This window comes from Ictidomys tridecemlineatus, chromosome 11 (genome assembly GCF_052094955.1).
Source record: "Ictidomys tridecemlineatus isolate mIctTri1 chromosome 11, mIctTri1.hap1, whole genome shotgun sequence".
NCBI lineage: Eukaryota > Metazoa > Chordata > Mammalia > Rodentia > Sciuridae > Ictidomys > Ictidomys tridecemlineatus.
The window spans coordinates 94171492-94198047 of record NC_135487.1 but is presented as its reverse complement, the minus strand read 5'-3'; the positions used below and the strand labels follow the sequence as shown (position 1 = coordinate 94198047).

The 26556-nt window shown below is 39.4% G+C and overlaps 2 pseudogenes; both read left to right on the top strand.

Moving 5' to 3' along the window:
• The first annotated feature begins 1347 nt into the window (after positions 1–1347).
• Positions 1348–5525, top strand: LOC101956342 (protein FAM50A pseudogene; annotated as a pseudogene).
• A 6581-nt stretch (positions 5526–12106) lies between these two features.
• Positions 12107–21213, top strand: LOC144367748 (pantothenate kinase 2, mitochondrial-like; annotated as a pseudogene).
• The last annotated feature ends 5343 nt before the right edge of the window (positions 21214–26556 follow it).

The following is a 26556-nucleotide window of genomic DNA, read 5'->3' as shown; positions in this document are numbered from 1 at the left end:
TATAGTTTGTTCTTCCAGCCCTATTTGTTTATTTATATTACTAAACATGGTTTGTTTTCCTCTTTTATTATTTCCCTCCTTTACTGTCCTACCTCCCACTGTTGGTTTTCATTGTTATTTTTCATTTCCTCTTCCTGTAATGTTTTGCTGAGGATGTTTTGATGAGATGGTTTTCTAGCTGCAAATTCTTTTAACTTTTGTTTATCGTGGAAGGTTCTAATTTCATCTTCCATCCTGAAGCTTAATTTCTCTGGATACACGATTCTTGGTTGGAAGCCATTTTTTTTCAGTGTTTGAAATATATTATTCCAGAGTCTTCTAACTTTCAGAGTCTGTGTTGAAAGATCAGCTGTTATCCTGTTTGGTTTACCCCTAAATGTAATCTGCTTCCTTTCTCTTGTAGCTTTTAAAATTCTCTCCTTATTTTCTATGTTGGGCATCTTCATTATAATGTGTCTAGGTGTGGATCTTTTTTGATTTTGCACATTCAGCATCCTGTAGGCTTCTAGGATTTTGGATTCTATCTCATTCTTCAATTCTGGGAAGTTTTATCGTATTATTTTATTGGATAGATTGCTCAGTTCTTTGGTTTGGAGCTCTACTTTGCTGTATTCTAATGACTCTTAAGTTTGGTCTTTTTATGTTATTCCATATTTCTTGGGTGTTCTGCTCATGGTTTCTTAACAGTCTTGCTGATCTGTCTATGTTCTTTTCAAGTTGAAATACTTTGTCTTTGTTGTCTGATGTTCTATCTTCTATGTGTTCTACTCTTCTGGTAGTATTCTCAATTGAGTTTTTAAGTTGGTTTATTTCTTTCTGCATTTATAGGATTTTTGTTTGTTTGTTTGTTATTACCTCTATCTCCCTGTATAGTTGATCTTTTGCTTCTTGGATTTGTTTATGTAATTCATTGTCAAAGTGATCTTTCATTTTCTGATTTTGCTGTCTAATGTCTTCCTTGAGACTCCAGATTATGTGAAGCATGTATATCCTTAATTCTTTATCTGACATTTCATCTGCTGCAGCTATTACCTCTTCTAAAGTCGAGTTGACCTGCATTGCTTGTGATCATTTCTTTCCTTGTCTTTTCATACTTCTCGCATTTCTTTCTGCTTGGTGAAACACTTTTGTTTTTGAAATTTTCTCCCTATATATTTATATTGCATTTGTATACTTGATAAGTCTCCCTTGCAGGGGCGGGGGATGGCTGTGTTCCTCCTCCAATTGGGGTGATCTGCCTACCACACTGGCGGGCCGCTGTGTCTGTTCTGCTTGTTGATCGCAGGTCAGCCTACCTTTCAGGTGCGAGCAGCGACTCTACTCTGCCCCTCCTCCAATTGGTGTGACATGTCTATGACGTTCGTGGCCCCCTGGGCCTGTTCTGCAGGTCGGCTACAGGTGTGCTTACCTTGCAGGCGTGGGCGGCGGCTCTGGTCTGCCCCTACTCCAATTGGGGTGACGTGTCTACCACGCCAGCAGGCCGGTAGGCCTGATCTGCTGGTTGGTCGCAGGTCTGCCTACCTTGCAGGCATGGGCAGTGGCTCTGCTCTGCCCCTCATCCAATTGGTGTGACATGTCTACCACATCCGAGGACCGCTAGGCCTGTTCTGCTGGTCGGTGGCAGGTCTGTTTACCTTGTGTTCGCGGGTGGCCGCTCTGCTCTGCCCCTACTCCAATTGGGGTGATGTGACTATCACGCCTGCGGGTCGCTGGGCCTGTTCTGAGGGCAGGCAGCGGCTCTGATCTGCCTCTCTGGCCTGATGACAAAGTGAGAGAAACTTGGGTATAGGTGACTCACTTTCTTTACCAGGAGACCAACTGTTTTTGTCGCTGCTGGTATCGATGAAGTTATCTCCTCCACCGCTTTCTGATGACCTCAGAACTCTGCCATGTTGGTATCCCATGCAAATGGCAGCATTTTGTTCCCTTTGCCGGGTGACCAAAGCAACGGGTGAGTCATGACCGGCCATAATAAGCCTCATCTCAATCCTGTGGCAACTGCCTATGAAGGCTTGGTTGGTATTTACCTCCACAGAATTCAGCAGGATCCAGACGTAGAAACAATTTCCACAGGTTCTTTGGCCCTGGGCCAGAGCAGTTCCGGGAGCCGGAATTTGGCTGCTCCGGGCTTGGTATATGTTCTGATAGGAGCAGGCTCCAAGAAGCAGTTTCCACAAGTTCTTTAGCCCTGGGCCAGAGCAGTTCCAGGAGCTGGAATTTTATAACTTCTTTTCATTGATAATCTCTCTAGAAATAGAGTCATGCTGACAAATACCCTTTGTGGTTGCAGAGCTTAAAAGACAATTTCCATTTTTATGGATCTGAAATATCTAATATCCAAAATGTCAAAAAAATCTGAATAGCCATGTAATTATAATTCCCATTGAGATGATACTGTTCAAGCCCATTTTATGAATTTTAAAAATTGCCATCAGAGCCAGCATAATGGCACAAGCCCATAATCCCAGTGGATTGGAAGGCTGAGGCAGAGAGATTGCCAGTTCAAAGCCAGCCTCAGAGAGACCTTGTTTCTAAATAAAACAAAAAAAAATGGCTGAAAATAAAGTTCAATGATTAAGCACCCCTAGGTTCAATCATCTGTACCTCAGAAGAAAAAAAATTTTTTCATCAAATAATTTCTCAAATTACTAAATGAAATTAAGAATTTGAGAAAAGACAGCAAGATACATTGCTTTACTAATTTTGGTTTTAAATTTTTGTCTCAGCCAACTTCTGTCCTCATTTTTTTCAGGGATTATTGCTAATCATATAGCATCTCCTCAAGCCACCAGTTCAATTTCTAACACTCATTTTCAGGCCTCAAGTCATCCCAATTCTTCCCAAAACATGAGTGCTAAAGCAGTTTAATAATAAATAAATAAAAACAAAAAGACTCTTGTCCCCACCTTCTCCACTATCACTCTGTTACTGTCTCTGCCCTTGCAGCAACACTTCATCAATAGTTATCTACCTTGTCTCCAATCTCTCCTTGCCATTTTTGAACCCACTAAAATCTTACCACCGTTACTCCACCAATGGCTTCCACAGGGCTAAATCCAGTGGTCTATCCCCTGTTCTTGTCTTAGCTTCTCAGAGTCATTTGACAGAAAGAACTATCTCTTCCCAAACTGTCATATGTATTTGGCTTCAAGAACAGAGTGTTCTACTGGTTTCCCCTTTTCTCTCTAGTTGCTCTTTCTGGGTCACTTTGTCTGATTCTGCCAATTTCCCCTGTCTCTTAACATTGGAAAATATTAGGACTCAGTATACTGTATTCTCTCCCTGGTCATCTCTCCCAGGCTAATGGCTTTAGAGACTTTCTGAAAGTAACAACTCACAAATCTATAGCTAGGGTGTTTCTTTGAACTCCAGGTTACTAGTTCAAGTTTCCTACTTGACATTTTTATTTCGATGTCAGATTAGCATCTGAAACTTAACAAAAACAAAACTAGATTCTGATATTCACTCTTTCCTATCCCAGTTTCTCTCACAATCTTGTCCATCCCACTACATGGCAGCCCCAGTCTTCTAAGGGCTCATATCAAAACTCCTGACTACCCTATTTTGTATCATACACATGACCCAGAAGTAAATCCTGTCACCATTTCAAAATATATCAATTATCCAAACAGTTCTTACTTCTTCCATCTTAGTACAAGCCACCCTCAAATTTTGTCTGTGCTGTAAAACTATCCTAATTGCTCTCCTTGATTTTTTCCTTACCCTAGCTACTCTCAGTACACCAGCTGAGTGAGGGTGTTACAACTTAAGTTAGATCATGTCACACACTTGTTTAAAACCATTCAATAATATATCAGTAAAAGTCCAAGTTCTAACAATTTTCTGCAAGTCTTCATGTGATATGGCCTGTTACCTCTTCAATCACACACCTCCTAGCATCCTCTTTCTCATTAACTCTATTACAAACCCCCTTCAGCACCAATCTCTTCTATTTTCTTTGTCTGGAAAGCTCTCCCCCAGAATTCATCGAGTTTTCCATCTCACTTCCTTCAGATCTACTCAAATGTCATCTTCAAGGTCTTTTCTATTTACCATGTGTAAACTGTAGTTTCCACCTAAACACACACACACACACACACACACACACATCTTGAGATGTTCGTTCCAAGCCCTCCCAGTTGGCTATAAGCCACCCCCTCTCTCTGCATCATGTGCAACATGTCCTTCTCTGACAGATATTCTTCCTCAAAGCTCACCTATCATTAAAAAAATAAAGAATATTTAGACTTCCTCATTTGTTCTTTTTATTTATCTCAATATTTCTAAATCAATAAAAAAAATAACAGACCTCATCTCCTCACCTCCCTTTCATTTAATAGCCCTTTGCAGTCTGATGTAGCCCTTTGTCACACTGCTGTAACTGCTTTCACTGAGAAATCTGCCAATGGACATTTTTCAGTATTGATTCCCTTCTGTTAATAAAAATCTAAGATTTAGCAGGGCTGCTGTCACAGTTGTTGCCACTGCTCACACCTCTGCCACCATCGAGGCTCAATACAAGGGTGTCCCAAGCAAGGCAGCACATGCAAAAAATCTGATGAAAAAATGGGAAGAGCAGCAGGAGCAGATGGAGCAAAGGAAGCAGCGGGTCACAGAAAACAACATAATGAAAGCTAACATTGACAAGAATTTCTCTGCACACTATGATGCTGTGAAGGCAGAGCTCAAGTCCACCACCTTCGGCATTGTGACCTTGAATTACATGAAAGCCTAACAGAAAGCACTGGTGAAGGAGCAGGAAAAGCAGCTGGCCAAGAGGGAGCAGTCAATGGAGCTACAGCTAAAGCTAGAGAAGCTGCGAGAAAATAGTACAAGAAGGAGACCAAGAAATAGATTTGTAGCCTGCCCTTCACCTTGGAGCAAGAAGAGGAGGGGGGTTAAAAGGAGGAAGAGGTGACCATGCATGAGGAGAAGCTGGAAAGGGAAGAGATCACCACAAAGAAAAAGAAATTGGGGAAGAACCCAGATGTGGACACCGGCTTCTTGCCTGACCAAGACAGGAAGGAGGTGGAAAATTGTCTCCGGGAAGAGCTGTAGCAGGCGTGGGAAGCCAAGCAGGAGAAGATTAAGAGTGAAGAGATTGAAATCACCTTCAATTACTGGGCTGGCTGCAGACACCAGCAGACAGTCAAAATGAAAAAGGGCAATACAATGCAGCAGTTTCTCCAGAAGGCACTTGAGATCCTGCGTGAAGACTCCAGTGAGCTCAGGTCAGCAGGGGTTGAGAAGTTCATGTACATTAAGGAGTACTAATCATTCCCCATCATCACAGTTTCTTTGACTTCATCATTACCAAGGTAAGTGGGAAGAATTGGCCACTCTTTAACTTTGATCTTCATGATGATGGGTGGATACTCAGCAATGCCACTGTGGAAAAGTATGAGTCTCATGCGGGAAAGGTGGTTCTGAGGAGCTGTTATGAGAAAAACAAGCACATCTTCCCTGCCATCTGCTGGAAGCCCTATGACCATGAAAAGAATTGGGACAAGTATAAGATCCAGTGAACATCTAGAAAGTGGTTCGCCTCGGCTGTCCCTGGTGCACCCCCATGTGTCCAGAATACAAGAGTCTGACTCCCCTGTGACTGTGCTGCTGTGTGCTAGGAGGATGGTAGCCACTCATCCCCTGGAACTGTCATTGCTTTTTTCTTTTACAATTAATAAGTGCTCATGGTAAAAATAAAAAAAAAGATCTAAATAAATGAAGATGTAATGTTTATGAGAGAAAATTTAATATTATAAATTTGCCAATTCACCAGCAAACCAAGCTACACATTTAACAAATTATAATCAAAATCCAAAAAGGGAGTATATGTGTGTGTATGCTTATGTATATGTAACTAAATAGGCTGGTTCTAAAATTTATATATAATTTATGAAAATATATAAGATAATAAGAGCAAAGGACCAAGAATAGGATTGATGCTAATGAAGATTAAGAAAGTAAAACAGAACCTTAATTCTAAAGTGATTATAAGATATTGTTTTAATTAGCTTCCGTTCAAAGTGACAAAATACCAGAAATATTTAACTTAAAGAAGAAAAGACAGTCCCTCGCCTGCGGGTCTGGGCAGCAGAGGATCGTGTTTGGTAGTGACTGGAGGCTTTGCTATGGAAAGTTGTCCCTTTGCTCTCTCTGGGCAAGCCCTCTTCCCTGGTTCTCCTTAGCCGCTGTCTGAGGAGTGAACCTGGAGGCCCAGGCTGCAGCCGAGGCTGTTTCTCCCAGCCCGGGCAGCCACAGAACTTGGCAGGTGCTGAGTGCCTCCCTTGCCACCTTCCTTCTCTGCTTGGCTGCCTGGCTGCCGCAGTGCATCAGGGGTGTTGGAGGTAGATGGGCTCCCGTCTCAGGAGGTGGCGGTGGATATGGCGCTGGGCAATAGCAGCCATGGAATCCAGCTACCATGAAGCCACAAGCCCCGCCCTGGGCATCCCTGAGAACGACACCCCTCCCAGCTTTGGGTACCTCTGCGAGCAGCAGCACCACCTTCGCCTAATGCAGCCGCATCGCATTGCATTGCATGTGGAATTAGAGCCCCTATGATCACTGGCTCTTTTCTCCTACTTAGATTCATTAGCACCACCACCATGGCTCAGCCAGAACCCAAGGTTCAAAGTCTCACTGGCACATACCACCAGGTTGACTGTGCCACTGGCCAGGTACTTACCTTTGACAAGTGTCCAGTAGGAACCTATGTCTCTGAGCATTGTACCAACACAAGCCTGTGAGTTTGCAGCAGCTGTCTTCCAGGGACCTTTACCAGGCATTAAAATGGTGTGGAGAGATGCTATGATTGTAGTCAGCCATGCCCAAGACCAATAGTTGAGAAATTATCTTGTGCTGCCTTGACTGACCGAGAATGAACTTGCCCACTTGGCACGTTCTAGTCTAATGGTACCTGTGCACCCCCCATACAAGGTGTCCTGTCGGCTGGAGTGTGCACAAGAAAGGCACAGAGAATTAGGATGTCTGGTGTACGCAGGGCACTCAGGGTACCTACTCTGATGTGCTTCTAGTGTGATGAAATGCAAAGCTTGCACAGATTGAGTCAGAACCTGGTAGTGATCAAGCCTGGGACCAAAGAATCAGATAAATGGAGTAAGGGAAATAAGACAGAAAGTGTAGACCTTGCTCTGTCAAAGACCTTGACTGAAAGTGGATCAGAGAGGGGAAAAGGGAAAGATGGGAGAGCCAGAGTCAAGAGAGAATCATTGTTATGAGACAGGAATAATTTGAAAATATAGGATAAAGAAAAGAAAATTGGCTAGGGACCATGGAACATTCCTATAATCTCAGCAACTCAGGAGACTAATGCAGGAAAATAAGAAGTTTGAGGTCAGCCTGGACAACCTAGAAAGACCCTCTCTCCAAAAAAGAAAAAAAGAAAGAAAGAAATGAAAAAAAATGGGAATGTATTTCAGAGGTAGAGAGCCCCTCAGTATAATACTCAGCACTGTTAAAAAAAAAAACACACCAAAAGCATTGAAAAACAAAAGAAAGTTTTACCTTTCCTCTTTTAAAGGAGATAAGAGGACATGAGGCCAAGAAGTACCAAAGTTGAAAAAGAGAAGAAACACTTCACTCCCTGAGACTAAAGAAAAGAAAGCAAGCACAGGCATAAATAAAGATAAACTAATACTTGACATATTTAATATATAGGCTAATTAACTGCTTAAATCTCAGCAAGCAATTTTAAGCATTTTCCATATGTTTGCTCATTAACCATCAAAATAATCCTAAGAGGTAAGCACCATTATTATCCCCATTTTACAACTGAATAAACTATGAGAGATCCAAAAGTCTGAAGAGGTTTGTTCAGGCAACCTCCATGTAGCCAGTGAAGTAATTGTTATGTTCATCTATTGGAAGGGAGAAGCAAGGTGTACTAAAAATTGGCAGTTGAAATAAGTCAGGGTACCTCAATGTCAATACTATTGACATTTAGGTTCAGGTAATTCTTTGTTGTCTTGTGCACTATGACATGTTTAGCAATATTCCTGGCCCTTTACATAAATATGTGCATGTACACACACACAGTCAGGATCTTAAAAATGTTCAAAAACAATGCCAATGTCGCTGGGGAACCAAGTCATCCCTTAGGAAGAGGTACAGAAGACAGCACTAACTTTAGACAGCCTGATTAAGAGGAGGAGAGTATCCAGCTCTTGCTGAAAAGATAAATGTTATTGTTAGTTTCTAGGGCTAAATTCAGTCGGGAAGAATGATATAACCACTGGGGAGGGTGTTGCTGTTGTTATTTGTTTGTTTTGATTTGTATAATGAAAGGTGAATGCAGAAAAACTAGAAAGAAACCGTGGCCTTCCAGAATCCAGTATAACCAATGCATACTATTATTAACACTGCCATCTCTGTTGTTTGATAGGCCTTAGGGAACAAACCATCAATTTCCATAAGTAAAATGTGATATAGCATTATTCATACTACATAGTTATCTCATTTTCTCTAGCATGCACTTTGTAAATCCTAAGAATAATACAGTTAATGTTGACTGTTACTATGCTAAAATGTTTTTTGTTTGATTCAGAGACCCTTGCCTTCACATCCATCATTTAATTCAAGTCTTCCAGAGAGAAATTTATTAAACATTATTTCTTTTCTCTTTCTGAATTTAATTCTGTTTCTTATCTTGAAACAATATTTCTACAAAATCTGGTGTCACAGTCTTATTTTAAACATATTTGCATCCCCACAACCTCTCCCACACTGCCCATTGGGCCATGTAGTCTCTTACAGAAGCTTAAAGTAAAACAAAGTCTGTTTTTTTTTTGTTTTTGTTTTTGTTTTTACTTTATTGGGTCAACTGGTTAAACGCACAGCTATAGAAATGAAAAGTCTCTGAAAATACAATAGTAATTATACTGTCATTTGTTTAAGACAATTCTATACTATAGTGTACAGTATTATAGTATAGATATGTCTTTAGTATATGGTTGAACTGAAAATCTGTGGTTGTAATTACTGTCCCCTCCCTGCATCAGCAAAAAGGCGACTGCACATGGGAAAGCCCCAAGACATGCTCCTTCTCCCTGTTGAGCACTTGCCCAGGGATGGGGCCTTGGGAGCAATGCCTCTGCAGGGGTCAGGCCCCAGTTTTCAAGCTGGGATGCCCTTGAGGAGAGCACTTGGATGATCCATCATCAGCCACCAGGAGGGACCCTCGACTGGCTTAGTTTGTTCTTGTTTCCTTCTATGTATTTGGGTGGTGCTGGCCCCTCAGGCAGAACAGTAAGGTTCCCTGTGCATTTCACAGAGCAGCTCACTAATAGAACATGAACTTGCACCAAGTGTTCCCAGAGCCCCATCATTGACAGGAAGCTAATCACTGGAAAAGAACGTCTGAGGCCCTGAGGAGAGCTGGGAAGGATGGAGAGGCCTCGAGCGGCCTACCCCAGCCCCCTGCCATCCAGACGCCACCACGCCCCACCTTGCTGTTCTCCATCAGAGGGATGCGCGTGGCTTCCAGGACTCTTGGCAGTTCCTCGACCTCCACCATCCCATATCCGTGACCATCCAGCTGAAGGAAGAGCTCTTCAAAAACGCGGTAGGTTTCGTCCTAGTCAAGCCTGGCCACCACGGGCAGCAGAAAGCCCCACACCATCGCGTGGCGTGGTGGCAGAGTGCCAAAGAACCAGAAAAGGAAGGAGAGCCACAGCCCTGTAGCTGGGTAGCAGGCATCAGGGGGCCTCCATAGTGCTGCAACCGCCGGCAGAACGCAGGGGTCAGGAGGCTGTGGCCCTGTCCATCCTGAGGCCACTCAGGTCTCAGCTGAGGACCACATTGTTCCCCCTAGTTGTGTTTGGCTGGAGAGTCCCACACATATTTATTCAGCCTCTAAACTGGCTGAGTGGTTGTGTTTATGAGGTGGTTGTTTTATTCAGTAGTGCTCAAAATCAAGGTTGCTGTAAATAAGCTTCCATGTGGTCCTCCTGGGCAAAGGGAGACATATATATGCACATATAATACCAAATAAGTCCTAATGTTGTTTTCTGCTTGGGTGTGTGTGTGTGTGTGTGCATGTGTATTACATATATATGAATATATATGCGTGTGTATGTATCTAAACAAAATCCGTGTGTGTGTGTGTGTGTGTGTGTGTGTGCATGTGTGTGTGCATCTGATATGTAACATGAATTGACAAATTCAAATGTATACAATATATAAATATATGTTCACACATTCAGAGTAGCTGAACAAGGAAATTTGGAGACCTTCCTCAATTGTGTCTTCTGAATTTGGCAAAAAAAAAAAAAAAGCATCAGCAGTTTTTTTAAGCAACTTTGATGAATTGATGGGGCAGAAATCAGTAAATGAGCATTAAGGACTAGAAATAAAAGTACATTTCAGGTGAAGATCTAAATGTAAAAAGGTGAACCTTTAAATTCTAGGAGAATTTTAATCTCCTATATTTAAATTAAACCTTTAAAACCTCAGTATGGAAAAGGAGTTCTAAATTCAAACATAGAAAACAAATCATAAAATATAAATTTGGTGAAGTTTAAAACATCTGCGCATCAAAATATATCATAAAATTTTGGGGGAAACCAACAGATAGAATGAAAATACAAACCTTACAACCAACAAAAGATGGTGCTCAGAACACACAAGGAATTCTATAAATCAATAAGAAGACAAATAATAGTCAAAGAAAAGGACCTCATGGGACCTACAATTTATTAATGTTTCCATATTGTCACAGTCCTCACTTCATAATGTCCTCATTTCTCTTTTTAGTCCCACTTAGATTTCAAGATCCATCATCTTAATCAGTATCTTACATATCCCTTTATTCGCTGCTCTATAATCTATTTTTCTTACTCATTTCAAAACCCTGTTCTTGAGAAAGTCCAATTCTCTGTATTCACACCTGTAGCTGACTTTGGCTGTAGATACTCCTCCTTCAATGCAAAAAAAGGAAAACAAAATAGCTGCAAACTCTATTGAGAGTTTGGAGATATGATAGTAGAAAAAAAGATGACCTTGCAGAAAAAGGGCCCATTCAGTAGCTTTTATTTCTTAAATGAAAAATGAAGAACTATGGCAAAAATGAGGATGTAAGAATGTAAAGCAGAAAGTATCAGAAGAACAGAATGTGAGGACCAGAAATTTGAGGAAATAAGAGATTAAAGATCATTACTGTGAAGAATGAGAAGGCTATGTAACAACAACAAAAAAAAAATAACAAGATATTTGGGCCCTATGTGTACCAATTTGGGGCTATGAATTTATAGGATATCAATTTCTGAAATTTAGTGGGCATCATGTAGCTCAGAATTGAGCACACCAGCCTTGACACATGCCTATAATCCCAGCAGCTTGGGAGGCTGAAGCAGAAGAATCACAAGTTCAAAGCTAGACTCTGCATAGTGAGGTCCTAAAGCAAATTATGAAGACTCTCTCTATAAATAAATAATAAAAAAGCATTCGGCACACCAATCTTATACAGTTTTAATGGACAATTACGTCACATCTTCTGTCAGAATACCCATATGCCAATCTCCACTCTGATGTGGAATACAGACGTCCTAATGCACTTTCACAGAGGCTCTGTGTCTCTTCGTAACACTTAGTACACGTGGCTGATACATGACAGAGCTATAAGACAGAAGGAGTCAGGATCCTGTGGACAATGGAAACTTCATGTCAGACCTGATATACATAGATTTGTGTGTAACAGAAACAAACTCAGATCTTAAGTCACTAGTATTTTCATGTTTTCTGCCTCCCACAGTTGATCCTAACTAACCAGCAAAAAATCTCCAATTAACTAAAAAGAATAACATAGCCACAAAAGTACCCATGTAAAACCACAGTCAAAATATCTACAAATAAAGGGTTTGAAATGGTGAGTAATATTGATGTTAAAATAACTTTAATTCTTTATAGAATTAATATATTAGAAAAAAAATTACTAATTTTATAAATATATGGTAATAATATTTATAATAAGGAATTTCATAAAAATGATAAATGAATACATGAATAATTGCACAGATTGCCTCAGCATTTTTTTTACCTAACATTTATTGAGTACAATACCATGCTAAACAGTATTTTGGCTGCCAGGAATATGAAGATTATAAAAGGAGTCCCTACCATTGAGGAGTTTACACAGACATAAACAGATGAATTTATGTATTATAATTTCCAGTATTATCTATTTATTTCTGAACTTAAGTAGTTGATTAAGCAAATGAACACATTTTTTAATTTTTATTATTAATTTTTACCCGTAGAAAATAAATCAACTTTGGTAGAGAAAAGGACTAACTGTAATTTGTCTCTCTGATCAGTAGAGGGCAACAGAACATCAAAATGATAGCTTGAGTAAGCCTCTGTAGACCATGTTGTAGGCCTTTTTCTATAAAAGTAATTTATTCAACCAAGTGTTTTTTTTTTTTTCCCATACTCAATGACACATTTAACTATGAATATACAAATTGTGAAAACTCATTCTGAATAAAATACACTCATGACTTGACAAAAATAATAATTTTGTGGGGCTGGGGTTGTAGTTCAGTGGTAGAGCACTTGCCTAGCAGGTATGAGGCATCTGGTTCAACTCTCATCACCACATATAAATAAATAAAATAAAAGTTCATTGACAACTAAAAAATATTATTTAAAAATAATAATTTTAATTTATTCCTGTGGCATTTAACATTTTTTATATTTTTTCTTCATGTTGTAAAATCATGAAAATTCATCATTCAAGAAAATACATTTAATCTTATTTTTTCTCATAAGTATTGTAGATCACTTTTTTCTTATTGGTATCTTTCCAAGATTAATTAATAAAACACAATATGGGCACCAGCTGTGGGTTTTGACAGAAGAATAAAAAAAATTCTTCAAATTACTTGTGAGTAGCATCTCTTTGCAACATAAAATTTGACAACCTTCATTTACGTCATCTCCTTTGACTATAATTAATATAAAAATATTTATGTGATCAAAGCTTTTGAAATTACTCTAAAGCATTTTATATTAATCCTCAGTGTGTTTTCTATGAAAACGAAGGAGAAAAATGGCTTTTCTTCATCATAATGTTTTCTTTAAGATTACTGTGGAAATACTCCTCTAGGTACCAGTGAGTAGGCTAACTCTCAATTGGAAAGTTATCAGCTAGCAGTTATTTGTGGAGCTCCTGTAAATGCTCAACTTATAAGTATTCACAGAAGGAGATGTGTTAAATTTGAGCTAGGGTAGTTTCCTAGGATTTCTGTAACAAATTACCAGAAACCCCATGACTTAAGACAATAGAAAATTACTCTGTCCTAATTCAGGAGGCAGAAGATCAAAATAAAGGTGTTGACAGAGTGAGTTGCTTCTAAAGGCTCAGAGAAGATTCTATTTCTAGCCCCTTTTCTAACTTCTGGTTGTTGCCAGCAATCCTTGGTTTTCTTTAACTTTTAGCTGCATCACTTTAATCCCTGCCTTTGTCATAAGAGGTATTCACCCTATAGGTGTCTCTCTGTCTTCCCATGACCTTCTTATGAGATCACCAATCATTGGATTTGGGGGCTCATCCTAATCTTCTGTGGCCTCATCTTAACTAATTACACTTGCAAAGACCTTATTTCTAAACAAGATCATATTCTGAGGTTCCAATGGACATGAATTTTGCAGATTCCTTCTTCAATTCACTACAAATAGTAAGGCTATTTTGTATGTCTTCAAAGAAAACTTTAAAAGAAAAAAAAGTATTTTCTCTATGGAAATGAGTACCAAAAATATTATATTCAAAATAGATACATACCAAAATGTACTCAACTAAATTTTTTAATTTACTTTATTTTCATATTCATGTTATTTATGTTATCTTGTACAGGAGTTTTGAAGTATATAATAAAATAACCCATTCAATATAAAATATGTATAACATAAAATGTATGCTGATCATTGTCAACAAATAATGTGTACATTTTGTTAACCCTGTAGAATTAATAAGTAAAGGAAGATATAGTAAAATCTTACTATAAGTAGAGTCCAAAAAAGTTCTACTATGTAAGAATTATGGTCACATTATTTCAAGGTTAAAAAAACCCACAAATTTCTCAAGTAGATTTCCAGTTAATGTGTATTTTAATTTATGTTTACATTTATAAAATGTATAAGAAAAAAATTATGTTAAAATTGTACCATATATTAAATTTAAAAAGTCTTAAACAATCACAGAGCACTCTTCACCCTTCACACCTTTAGCCTGTCCCCATTTGAGAATTGCAGCCAGGTAAAGTATGAAACAAATTACCAACCCAGTTCTACCTCAATTTATATTATCTTCTTTTTTTTCCTTTTTTTTTAGTTGTAGATGGACACAACACCTGTATTTATTTATTTATTTATTTATTTATTTATTTATTTATTTATTTATTTTTATGTGGTGCTGAGGATCAAATCAAGTGCCTCACATGTGCCAGGCAAGTTCTCTACCACTGAGCTACAACCACAGCCCTGAATTCACATGATCTTAGATACACTTTTAGAGTTTTCAGAGAATAAAATCAAGACTAAAGAACTTTAAAAAGATGATAAAGGGAAATGCCATCATGTTGCTTAATGACACGAATGTATTTTAAAAAACAAATCCTTAGACAATGTTATTGAGTGAACACCAGAGTGCACATACACAAACCTAGGTGGCATAGCACCACTACACACTAAGCTGTATCTTCTAGCTACCACATATATGGTTTGTTTTGTTGATCAAAGCATCTGCATTCAGCACATGACTCTACAATGAATTGTACAATTCTCATTATTAGAAAAAAGGGAATGCATCTGGGTTTTGAAAAAAAGTCAAGTTTTTGTAGCAAAGAGATGTTTGAAAAAAATCTTTCTGAAAGATAAAGATAGCAGATAATGTCTCTTAAAAATTCCTAAAATAATCACAATAACAGGCTTAATAAGGGTACTATTTTGTTTTGTTAAAATGAATGTCATAAAGTTGAACACAACTCATTCAAGGTAGTTATGGCTAAGAGTAGGCCAATGATTGTTCCAATTTATTTGAAGAATAGAGGTTAAAGAATTGAAACAAATGTCCTCTGAACACACTTCAAATATCACCCTCCTTCTGGCCTTTTGGTAGGCAGAGGATGAGAGACTCTAGGAGCCATGCTCCCTGATGAAAACCCAAATTAGTAGTCTGAGCTGCTAGTTTTGAACATGCTTTAAAACAATTGAGCAGACAGAGAAGTGACCTTTTAAAGATAATATACCCAAATCAAACTGTGGTTGAATACATGAAACATTCCTGCAAGGAAACTTTAGGCGTTTCAAGACCCAGCAGCAGACTTCTTTTTCTCTACCTTTCTAAGGCCTAATGATAAATGGGAATTAACTCAGAACACCAAGGAAAGCAGTAGGAGAATTGCCAGTGCAGGATGGAATATGCAGGAAGTGATTTTAGTGTAGGAGAGATAAGTCTCCATGGCAGAAACCCAAAGAAACTTCAGGCTCAGTTTTCAGGTGCCTTTAAGGACAGGGAGCTAAGAGGCTAAAATGGTAAAATTGTTTAAAAGTGGGTCTAGCATATGTGGCACCCGTTGTCTGCATATACTTCCTGCCTTCCTCTGCCATTTTTAAATACATGAAATACCAACTAGCATTTCACGTCTGGGAAAAATAAAATAAGTTTTCTTCTTCTTAAAAACAGAATAAACTGAGGAGAATTAGGTATGCTGAGGACGGACATCAATGTCCTCAGTAAAGCCCTCTGCCTTCTTCTTTGGAGTTTCAAACCTCTCCCTGCAAAACTAAAAGTCATCAACATTCGAACCCCAAGATTAAGGAAACTAGGGGTAAATCTGTTTATTATCACTGTGGTTAGCTGGGGCTAGGGTTATGGCTCAGTGGTAGCGCACTTATCAGGCATGTGTGAGGCACTAGGTTTGATCCTCAGTACCACATAAAAATCAACAAATTAATTAATTAAATAAAGGTATTTGTCCATCCACAATTTAAATATATATATATTAAAAAGCTGTGTTTAGCTATGTAACAAGAACTTGACTTTCTCATTCCTTAACCTGATGCTTTTCTGGGAAGGGACTACCAGACTGTGCATTTCATTTTCTGGCCTCCCTTATATCCAGATGTAGCTATTTAACTACATGGAATGTGAGTAGAAGTGGTGTGTGTCACATTCAGGCCAGGGCTTTTAAGAAAGCAACTGTGGAGCTGGGATGTAGCACAATGGTACAGCACATGCTAAACATTTGTGAGGCCATGGGTTCTTTACCCAGTGGATGATGGGGTGGTGGGGAGGAAGTGGGAAAGAAAGGAAGGAATAAAGAAAGAAAAAGTACCTTTTCACATTCTCACTCACCCTGTGCCAGCAAGAAGCAGAAGCCATGAAGGTCAAAGATGGCTGAAGCATCAGTTGAAAGAGCCTGGGTCTCTGAGTCACTACATGAGGAAAAGCCACCCATGAATCAGGAACATCTGAACTATGCTGCAGTTGAGAAACAAGCAAATATCATAGAAAACCAATAAAGTTTTGAGGCTTATTTTGGTAACCAGCATTACCATAATTAATTATCCTTCCCATGTCCATGAAGCTCCCATGACAGACACTTAACTTGTAGGAGGAAAGACCTATATATTCTATAGTAAGAAAGTCCGAAAAGCTCTCTAGGAAAGTCTCATTCTTAAATATGATGGACAACTAAAGATCCACTTTAGTGGTAAAGTGCCCCTAGGTTCAATCCCCAGTAACTCCCTGAATAAAATTGAAGTGTTGAAAGACAAAGAAAATAAGCAGAATAAACAAACAAATCCAAAATTTATTAATCAAGAAAGAAGAACAGAGATTGTAGGCTTATGAAAATAGGAAAAAAACTAAAATATTTAAATTTGTATTCTTAGAGAAATTTGAAAATATATTAATTACTTTCACAAAATTAGCCCTAGATAATCCTACTCCTCACCGTACCCCCCACACACAGATCGAAATAATATACAAAAGGAAAGTCTTGTAAACTAAGCATATGATTGCTAAAATTTAAAAAATCCACTGAAAGTTCATGGGTCAGTGTGCCAGTTTTTGTGGCACATACCTGTAATATCAGGGATGCAGGAGGCTCATACAGGAGTATCACAAGTTTCAGACCAGCTCCAGCAACTTAGTAAGACCATGTCTTAAAATAAAAAAATAAATAGGACTGGGTAGGTAATTTAGTGGTAAAGTACCCCTAGGTGCAATCCCCAGTAACCCCCCAAATAAAATTGAAGTGTTGAAAGACAAAGACTAGGACCCCTTTTAGAACATAAATCAAAAGATTAGAAAAAGAGAGCCTCAGAGAAGGTGAAACAAAGAAAATAAATCCTTAAGTTAAAACATCCAGCAAATAGAATAGAGAAGAAAAATAGCTGGGGATATAGCTCAGTTGGTAGAGTGCTTGCCTCACATGCACAAGGCCCTGAATTTAATCCCTAGAATCAAACACACACACACACACACACACACACACACACACACACACAAACACACACAAAAAATGTTGGGCCTGGGGTTGTGGCTCAGCAGTAGAGTGCTCGCCTAGCATGTCTGAGGTGCATGTGTGAGGCCCTGGATTCGATCCTCAGCACCACATAAGAATGAAATAAAGATAATGTGTCCAAATACAAATAAAAAATAATCAATACTTAAATTTTTTTTAAAGAATAGAGAAAAAATAAAAATAAGAAAGAATAAAATGATAAGAATTATAGAGAGATCTCCTCAAAAGTTAAGGACATAACTATTCTTAATAAAGGGGATAAATGTGTACCAAGGGAAAAAAAAAGACCATGTCACGTTACCATGAAATTTTAGAACACCAAATGATTACAGAAAGAATTTTATTTTTATCCTTATATTTTACTGTAGTAAGAACATATAAGATGAGGTCTACCTTTTTTACTACATTTTAAGTTTGTGGGACAGTGTGTTCACTGCAAGCACAGTGTTGTACAGCAGATCTCTAGAACTTACTTATCCTGGTTCACTGGAACTTTCTAGCATGGAACACAAACTGCCCATTCCCTCTCCCCCAGTACCTGGCAGCCACCATTATATTTCTGCTTTTACAAATTTGACTATTTTAGGAATCTCTTGGAAGTGGAATATTGCAGAATATGTCTTTCTGTAATAAACTCATTTCAGTGAGCATAATGCCTTATACGCTCATCTCTGTTTTTGCAAATGGCAGGATTTTCTTCTTTTTTATGGCTGAATAGAATTTCCATTGTGTACATACCACATTTTCTTGATCCATTCACCTCCTGATGGACATTTAGGTTGATTTCATATCTAGGCTATTGTGCACAGTGCTGCAATAAACATAAGAAAAGTAGATTTTTTCTAAAGTCTCTAGAAAAAAAGAGGAAAAAGAGGTCAGTTACCAAGAAACAATAATAAACTAGCATCAAACTTCTTATTAGAAACACTCTGTGCTAGAAGAGAATGAAAGAATGTATTCACCATTCTGAGAAGGAAAAAACTTTGAATATACAATTTTGTGCTGCCCTAACTGTTCTTGGTTCCACTAGGGTGGCTCCTTCCCTTAGCAATTTACTTAACACCCCTTCCAGATTTTCGTAACAAAGACAATACAACAAACCAAGACAAAACAAGAAACAAACATACTGTATTAATCCTCTCCATTTTCTCAAAATGTCCATTCTTCCTCTTGTCCTATCTAGTTATAGGGATGAAAAGATTTGCTCCCGTCCTATCTCTAGGGATGGGCAGCTTTTCCTTTTCACTTACCCCTGAGTGTCCCGGGGCTCCCCATACAGGCCACCATCTGTCAAAGTCTGGCTGGGCAAAATAACTCGGGTGGGGTGGGGGGTGCATGGTTACAAGAAACTTGTGAAGGTTGATACAACGGGAGCCACTTTATTATGAGTCAGAGAAGTATATATACCCAACTAATTACACACAGCTTTACTTAATTAATTTAAACTAGATACAGCAGTCAACTAATAAGGAATACCCATCATCTTAATGATTATACAAGCTTAACTTAATTAACAGCATTAGACACAGCAGTCAGTCATTAAGAAATCTGCATCATTTTAATGGCTTGCTGGCATTACTTCTCAAACCACTCCCCATGGCAAAGTGCCAGGTGCCATCTTGACTTGGTTTTGACTCTCAACATTGTGCTCTACCAAACTATAAATAAACATAAAGGCATATGAAAGACATTTTCAAAATTGCAAGTGCTCAGAAATTTCATCTCCCTTCTATTTGTTTGTTTCTGTTCAGTATGCCTTTGGATATATTCCAGAGAAGTGAGGTACAAACCAATAATGATGTAGAATATGAGGAAGTGGAACTAGGAGTGAAGATTAATAAAAAAAAAAAATTCCACATTGAGAGTTGTGCATGGATTTTGCTAAACAATCTAAATCAGAATAGGAAGCCAGTTGGCCCCCAAATACAATGTTTTCAAGAACAAAAATGAAATGTGGTCTACGTTAGAATAATTATGGAAATGTGTGATATCCATGATGTAGTAAAGAAATGTTCTCTCAGTAAAAGTAAAAGAAAGACAAATAGAAATTTCAGGAAACACAAACAACAAAAATTGTGTAAAATAAGTCATGATACAAAAAAAAAATCCCATTAAAATACAGCATCATCTTAACTTATTTCTGAAATGATAAAAGAGAATTTATTTAATTTGCGCACTAGAACATTCTTCTCCAAGGATTCTAGAGATCATAACCTTAAATCTATAAAAAGAAATGTAATTGTTGGACATTATTTGACTATGCAGTAAATGTTAGTTAAAAAGACAATATAAATTTGGGAAAGCACTAATTTTCAATTTTGAGGATCAACCTATAAGGAACATATGAAAGATGGGTCTCAGGTAAAGAATTAATTTGGCATTGACCTTGAAATGCAAAAACAAAAATACAGCTGACAGAATATGTGAGGGTTCAGGTACAAGCATGTGGAAGATGGAAGAAAGGAGAAAAGGTCCAATTGCCTCATCAAAGCATATCCAGAGGCTCAGGCAGGACTACCTCTGAGGAGGCAAAAGAATTGCAGCCCTAGGGGGGCTGGCTGGTAGGGGGGCAGAGGTGGGGGCTGCCAATGGGGGCCGGCTAGATCAACTTGCCCCTGGAGCACCATGGCAGGGCAGCCTCCACCTCACCCTCTTGGGCTGGGGAGCCAGCGCCCACAGGCTCCGAAGGGCAGAGGCAGGGGTCACTGTGGCCTCTGGTGAGCAGCCTGTCAGTGCCTGCTGTTGGGCGTCAACAGATGGTGTGAGGCCCCATAGGCTCAACTCCTACAGAGGCTCTGACTGGGTTTCTGGCTCAGAGGTCGAAAGCCTCCAGAAAAAGCAGCCGCTTTTTCTATGGTTTGGCTTGGATATTGGTGGAACCCTTGTCAGGCTTGTTTATTTTGAACCCAAAGACATCACTGCTGAAGAAGAAGAGGAAGAAGTGGAGAGTCTTCAAAGCATTTGAAAGTACTTGACCTCCAATGTGACTTATGGGTCCAGGAGCATTAGGGACTTGCACCTGGAGCTGAAGGCCCTGACTCTGTGTGGATGCAAAGATAGGCGGTCTTCAGCTTTGCAAACTGCATGAACTAGACTGCTTAATCCAAGGAATTTTATGTATTGATTTAGTTGGTTTCAATGGACTACCACAGTGCTATTACATTGAAAATCCTGCTGATTCTGAAAAATGTCAGAAGTTACCATTTGAGTTGAAAAACCCACATCCTCTGCTTCTGGTAAACATTGGCTCAGGGGTTAGCATTTTAGCAGTGTACTCCAAAGATAATTACAAGAGGGTCACAGGCACAAGTCTTAGAGGAGGAAATTTTTTTGGTCTCTGTGTCTTCTTACTGGCTGTACCACTTTTGAAGAAGCTCTTGAAATGGTATCTTGTGGAGGTAGCACCAAAGTGGATAAACTAGTGTGAGATATTTATGGAGAAGATTATGAGAGGTTTGAATTGTCAGGCTGGGCTGTAGCTTCCATAACATTAACCAGGTGGTATTTGTTGAAAATTTTTTGAGAATTAACACCATTGCCATGCAGCTTTGGCATATTCTTTGGATTATTGGTCCAAGAGACAGTTCAAAGCACTTTTTTCAGAACATGAGGGTTATTTTGGAGCTGTTGGAGCAATCCTGGAACTGTTGAAGATTCCCTGATTGTTACCTGGGAGTGTATCCTGAAATTTCTACAATGTGATCTGTGGAATTTTGTTTTTTAAAAGACTTACTCAGTTTTATGATCGTGTACTACCTGAATCAAGTTGAGAAATGACATGTATTTTTCTAAGTCATCAAGATAAATCCTTAAAAATTTTCAGTCTAATCTAGCAACCAGTAAGGAAAGATGCATTAAAAAACTAGTGGACCATGTTCTGGCAGCATGAGGATTGCTGTGTTTAAGTTGCCCTTCAGAGTAGCGCTGTTACACCTGTGGTGTTTTGGGAAATCTCAGCATATTTTAAGCATCTGCAAACTTAATTGGGTGGGTTAATTCTGTTCCTGAAACTGAAAAAGCAACTTTTAAAAGGGCAGCTCCTCTATTATTTCTCTAAATCATGGGAAGATCCATATGGAAGGAGAAAACTGCTGGAAGAATTCCCTAGGGTAAGGGGCATAATTACCTGACCAAAGTGGTTGAGCTAGTGGAAAAAGCAGAGGCTGGCAGTGTGACACCAAAGAGCCTCTGGAATTGACAGCTCTTCCAGGAGCCATGTAGAGAGTATTCTTTCAGACTGAGTAGCAAAGGAGGATTTGAAATGTCTGCTGATAAAATCTGGGAGCCTCTGGTGCTCATGGGTTTTAGGCTACTTGAGTGTCTTGCTAAGGGCTGGACCTTTTCTTTCTGCTGTGCAGAATAAGTTAAGAAGCATTCCCCTTGGAGACAGTGCAGCTTTTATATCTAATGTAACAAGTGATGTGGGACTCACAGTTGAAGGCAAGGAAAGGCCTGGTATAAAGCAGCCTTGTAACCAGAAGGAAGATCTTAAGGTCTTCCCTGTTCTGTGATCTCTACATGTAGCTCAGTTTCTTTCTTTGGTGGAAGAGAGGGGTGAGTATATTGGGTGTTGGCTGTGTGATGGCAGCAGAGAGCAAGCTGCATGCAGGGTATCCCATAGCCTTTTCCCTGAGGAACACGTGCCTTTATGAATGTGCCTTGACACATCTAGAGGGTTAATCCAGCTGGACTGGGGCATCCTGCAGCATAGTAAAGGGATGTTTCTGGGATGGCAGTCCACCATTATTGCAGCCACTCATCTCTAGGCCTTCCACTCTCAGTTGTCTGCTTGTTGGCTGCACTTTCTCCTTGCTTCCCAAAACACCACCACCATCTACCCACTTGTACTTGGACTAGAGGTAGGGATTTCTCAGCTCCTGTGCCCTTGACTTTCCTTCTCCACTGGGCAGATTATTCCCGAGAACTTCCATCTCATTGAGCACATGAGGTTATAACAGTGCTCCACATGGGCAGTCTTTTCAGCCCTGGCTATTCCTAAAGTCTAGCCTAGAAGAAAATTGAAGCCCAGAAGTGCAAATATACCCAAAGTCACACAGCTACAAATGGGCAGAACTGGAATCAAGCCCAGATCCATCTGGACCCACAGCATGAGCTGTGAATGTTTCGCTGGCCTTCCTCCAATCCACTACTCCTCTCTTGAGAAGCTGTTTTTCCTCACTTTCTACCTTGTGTTCAGCCCACCCTGTCATTCCATGAGAGTGTTCTTGATAGGCCACCAGTGAATCTCAAGTTTCAAATCTAATGGGTATTTCAGGATCTTAGCGGTGTCAGTTCTTATCAGGCTCCTCTTGCTTTTCTGCCTTTTGGGATATTTTCATCTTATCGAGCTTATTCTCTGATGACAGATGGTGTCAGTTCTCAGACACATTCCTGGATCTCCTCAAGTCATCACCACAATCCTGGATCTTCTCAAGGCAGCACCCCATCCAGACATGGACCTTGAACTCAAGCCCTAGATGCTGTTTCCTCTCCACCTGTAGACCTCCAAGCTATCCCTGCAGATGTGCACATCCTCATCCAAGCTTCCTACCATCTCATGACCTTTAGCCTATAAGGTGCACTCAGGGTGGTCACCATGGCCAACACCCTGTCTGCTCTCAGTGGTTGTCCTAGTCTGCTTTCCATCTAGTGGCCTGAGTGTCTTACCTTATCTTACCCATAGTAGAAGCAGCAAGTGGGCTGGGGCTATGGTGCAGAGAAAAATATATGGAGGAGGGTGACTGGTAAGTGGTAGGAGGTGGCTGGGTGTTGGGAGATGAGGGCAGTAAGGGCACCTATGCTTGATTTTGGACTGTCAAATAGGCAGTTGAGTTTTTAATTCAGAGATACAGAGCTGGATAATGTGCATGCAGATGGGAAATTAAAGGGTATTTTGTGAATTCCAACAGCATGAGAAAAATAATAGTAATGCAATGGGCAGTGAAGGAATAAGAGACAAAACAAGCTATTCATAGGGGCCAGTGGCTCAGACTTAGTGTAGGTCTTCAGGCACATGGTAAAGAATGGATGACCCTGTCCAGATTCAACTACATGGTCATAGATGGCCTCACAACAAGTTTTCCTGAAGCCATGGGACTGAAGCTAAGCTACAGATGTTCTAGTGAGGAGTGAGGAGTAGCACTGGCTTAGAGAACTTTAGACCAAAACTTTTTCTCTTCAAGACAAATACTTTCAGGTCTGGGATATATAGCAAGAGTGTTGGTTTGGGGGTGAATCCTTGGGGTCATGTGGGCTGAGCAGAGAAAAAGACCAGTACTGCTACTTCAGGCCACCCTGAGTTCACAGTTGGAGACTGTCAACATGTGCCTGTATAATTGAAGCCTAGGTAGTTGGTAACACCTGGACTTTCACTGTAATCTCCATTTGAAGCCTAGCATTCTCACACTATGGTCTGTTACAGAAGTGGCTAAAGGCATCAGCACCTACCTCCTCTGTTGAGCAGAACCTTGCCCTTTGTATTTCCAAGTCTTGCTACGCCGGCAACTACTCTGAATTGAAATGCACACACTCGAACATTACGTATTTTCAAAACTTGCTTTATATTTACATGTGTTTTAGTTTTTAAACAAGTGATTAGCAAAAAAATATATATAATAAAATTTCAAAATAGCAATTAAATATACAAATATATACCTTACAAAAAAAAAGTATATCCGGAATGGGCTACTTCACTAACTCCAAGAGCACTGCCTACTCAGAAGGAACCTCATCGTTTTGGGTTATTTAAGAGCTGCATGTTTAGTCCCCTGCCTCCACCAATGTATTTCTGCACCTATCAACAGGGAAGACACACACAGCCTTCTAAACACAGGTCAGACCATGTCACTTCTCTGCTCAAAACCTTGCAGTTGTTTCTCATTGAACTTAGAGTTAAAAAAAAATCCCTAAATTGATCCATGTCACCCTCCACCATCTCACACTCCTGCTTTGAGGCTTTTGCTGTTGCCCTTGTGTAGAAATTTCTTCCAAAGATATTCATATTGAATACAGAAAGTGAATAAATAGTATCTTTCATGGTTTTGTTTTGTGTTCCTAGGGATAGAACCCAGGGCCTCCTGCATGCTAGGCAAGTACTTTATCACTGAGCTATAACCCTAGCCCATATCTATTTTTATTTTGAGACAGGGTATCCCTACATTAGCCAGTCTGGTACCAAACATGCAATCCTCCTGCCTCAACATCCTAAATAGATGGGATTACAGGTATGAACCACTGTACTCAGAAAACAGTAATTTTAAATTGAGAAATAAAAAAATATCAGCAAAAGCATATACTTGAATGAATGGAGGTCATTACCAGAATACTAAGAAATAAATAAATATTTTTTTTAGCACTACTGGCAATTAAAAAGTGGCTGCTGTTTCTACATATGTACAGTCATGTGCTGAATAACACAGCAGTCCACAAACACAATGGTTGTCCTATAATGTGATATATAGTGGTTATTGACATGGTAATTGTTCCAGTTTGTATAAGTACATACTGTGGTGTTCATACAATGACAAATTGCCTAAAGATAAATTTTTCAGGACATAGCCCAACCATAGGCAATGCATGACCATATGTATGTTTGTGATGAGCTGAGAAATGAATTCTTGAAAAATATGCACAAGATTACTTGCAGATGTAACTTTTCAGGGATCAGTTGAAAGGAATACAGGGATAAAAATCAGTATTAAAGCTTTTAGTGTTTTTAACCTGTCAAAAATGGAGAATATTTGCCTGTGCAAGTGAGACTAAAAAAGAGGCAAAACACTTGTTTTTCTATAAAAACTCTCCATAGTATTTTATTTTTACCTTGATGAAAATTAAAGAAAATCAATTTTAAAAAAGAAAAATAATAAATAGTTCTTGGTTCAGTCTAGCACACACAAAAATATACACTAGAACCCCAAAGTACCATCACAACTGAGATGATGCTAGATTTAGAAATTTTCAAAGTAGTACTAGCTGCTCACTAATAAAATAAGATAACATGAAACATTTGGTTTTAAGAATTTTAACTTCTTGATATAAACCTGCAAGGATTTCAAAATTTTCCTCTATTAACAACATAGTCACTATATGAACATCAGGGCCTTTTCTCTTATTCACCTTTCAGCTGCTAGGGAACTGGTCCAATATTTTAGCATTTAATCTTATTTTTCTCCCTCTGGATCACGTGGGTTGCTTGGCCAAATGCAAGCTTAACATGCCAAGCCAAACATCTGTCACTAGGCAGCAGGACCCTTATTGGTCTTATCTAAAAGAGTGTTTTGTACACCACGAACACTGTAGTCATTAAGCCAAGAAGAGGACCCAACCTTGGTGAATGGTGTGGCTGGACTTCAAGGTCTCAGGGAGCAGCCAGATTCTCCCCATGCTCACAGAGCCCTGGAGGGCCCAGCCTCTCCTTGTCAAGCAATGTCCATAAAGAGAACAGGGAGGAAATTCTGATGAAGAAACAATAGGCAGGTCTACAAAGAGTTCTTTGAGTCACTTGTATAGTTTCTATACAACTCAAGGGCTAAGACTAAAAGTGGCTTCTGCTGCTTATTCCTGGGTCAGCCTTGGCATCTGATGCATTCATACATTCTGCTTTCACACTCAGTAAAATTTAAAATTTTTCATGGCCTCTTTCTTCCTGGATACCTCTCTGACTTAACTTTATACCACTCTCCTGATTCTTTTCTCTTCTCTACTTTTGTGATTGTTCCTTGAAGGAAATAGCTCCTTCCTGCCTCTGGGCCTTTGCAAATGCTCTTCTTCTGCCTGGTATACTCTTCTACCATGTGTGCTCACGGCTTTGTCACTCACATCATTCTGAAATCCTAGAGAAGCCTTTCTGGACAATCTATCAAAAAAAAGCACCTTAGACAGGCACAGTGGTGCACATTTGTAATCCTCGAAGTTTGCGAAGCTGAGGCATGAGAATCTAAAGTTCAAAGTCAGCCTCTGCAATTTAGCAAGACTTGTCTCATAACAAAAAATAAAGGACAAAAGACGCTGGGGA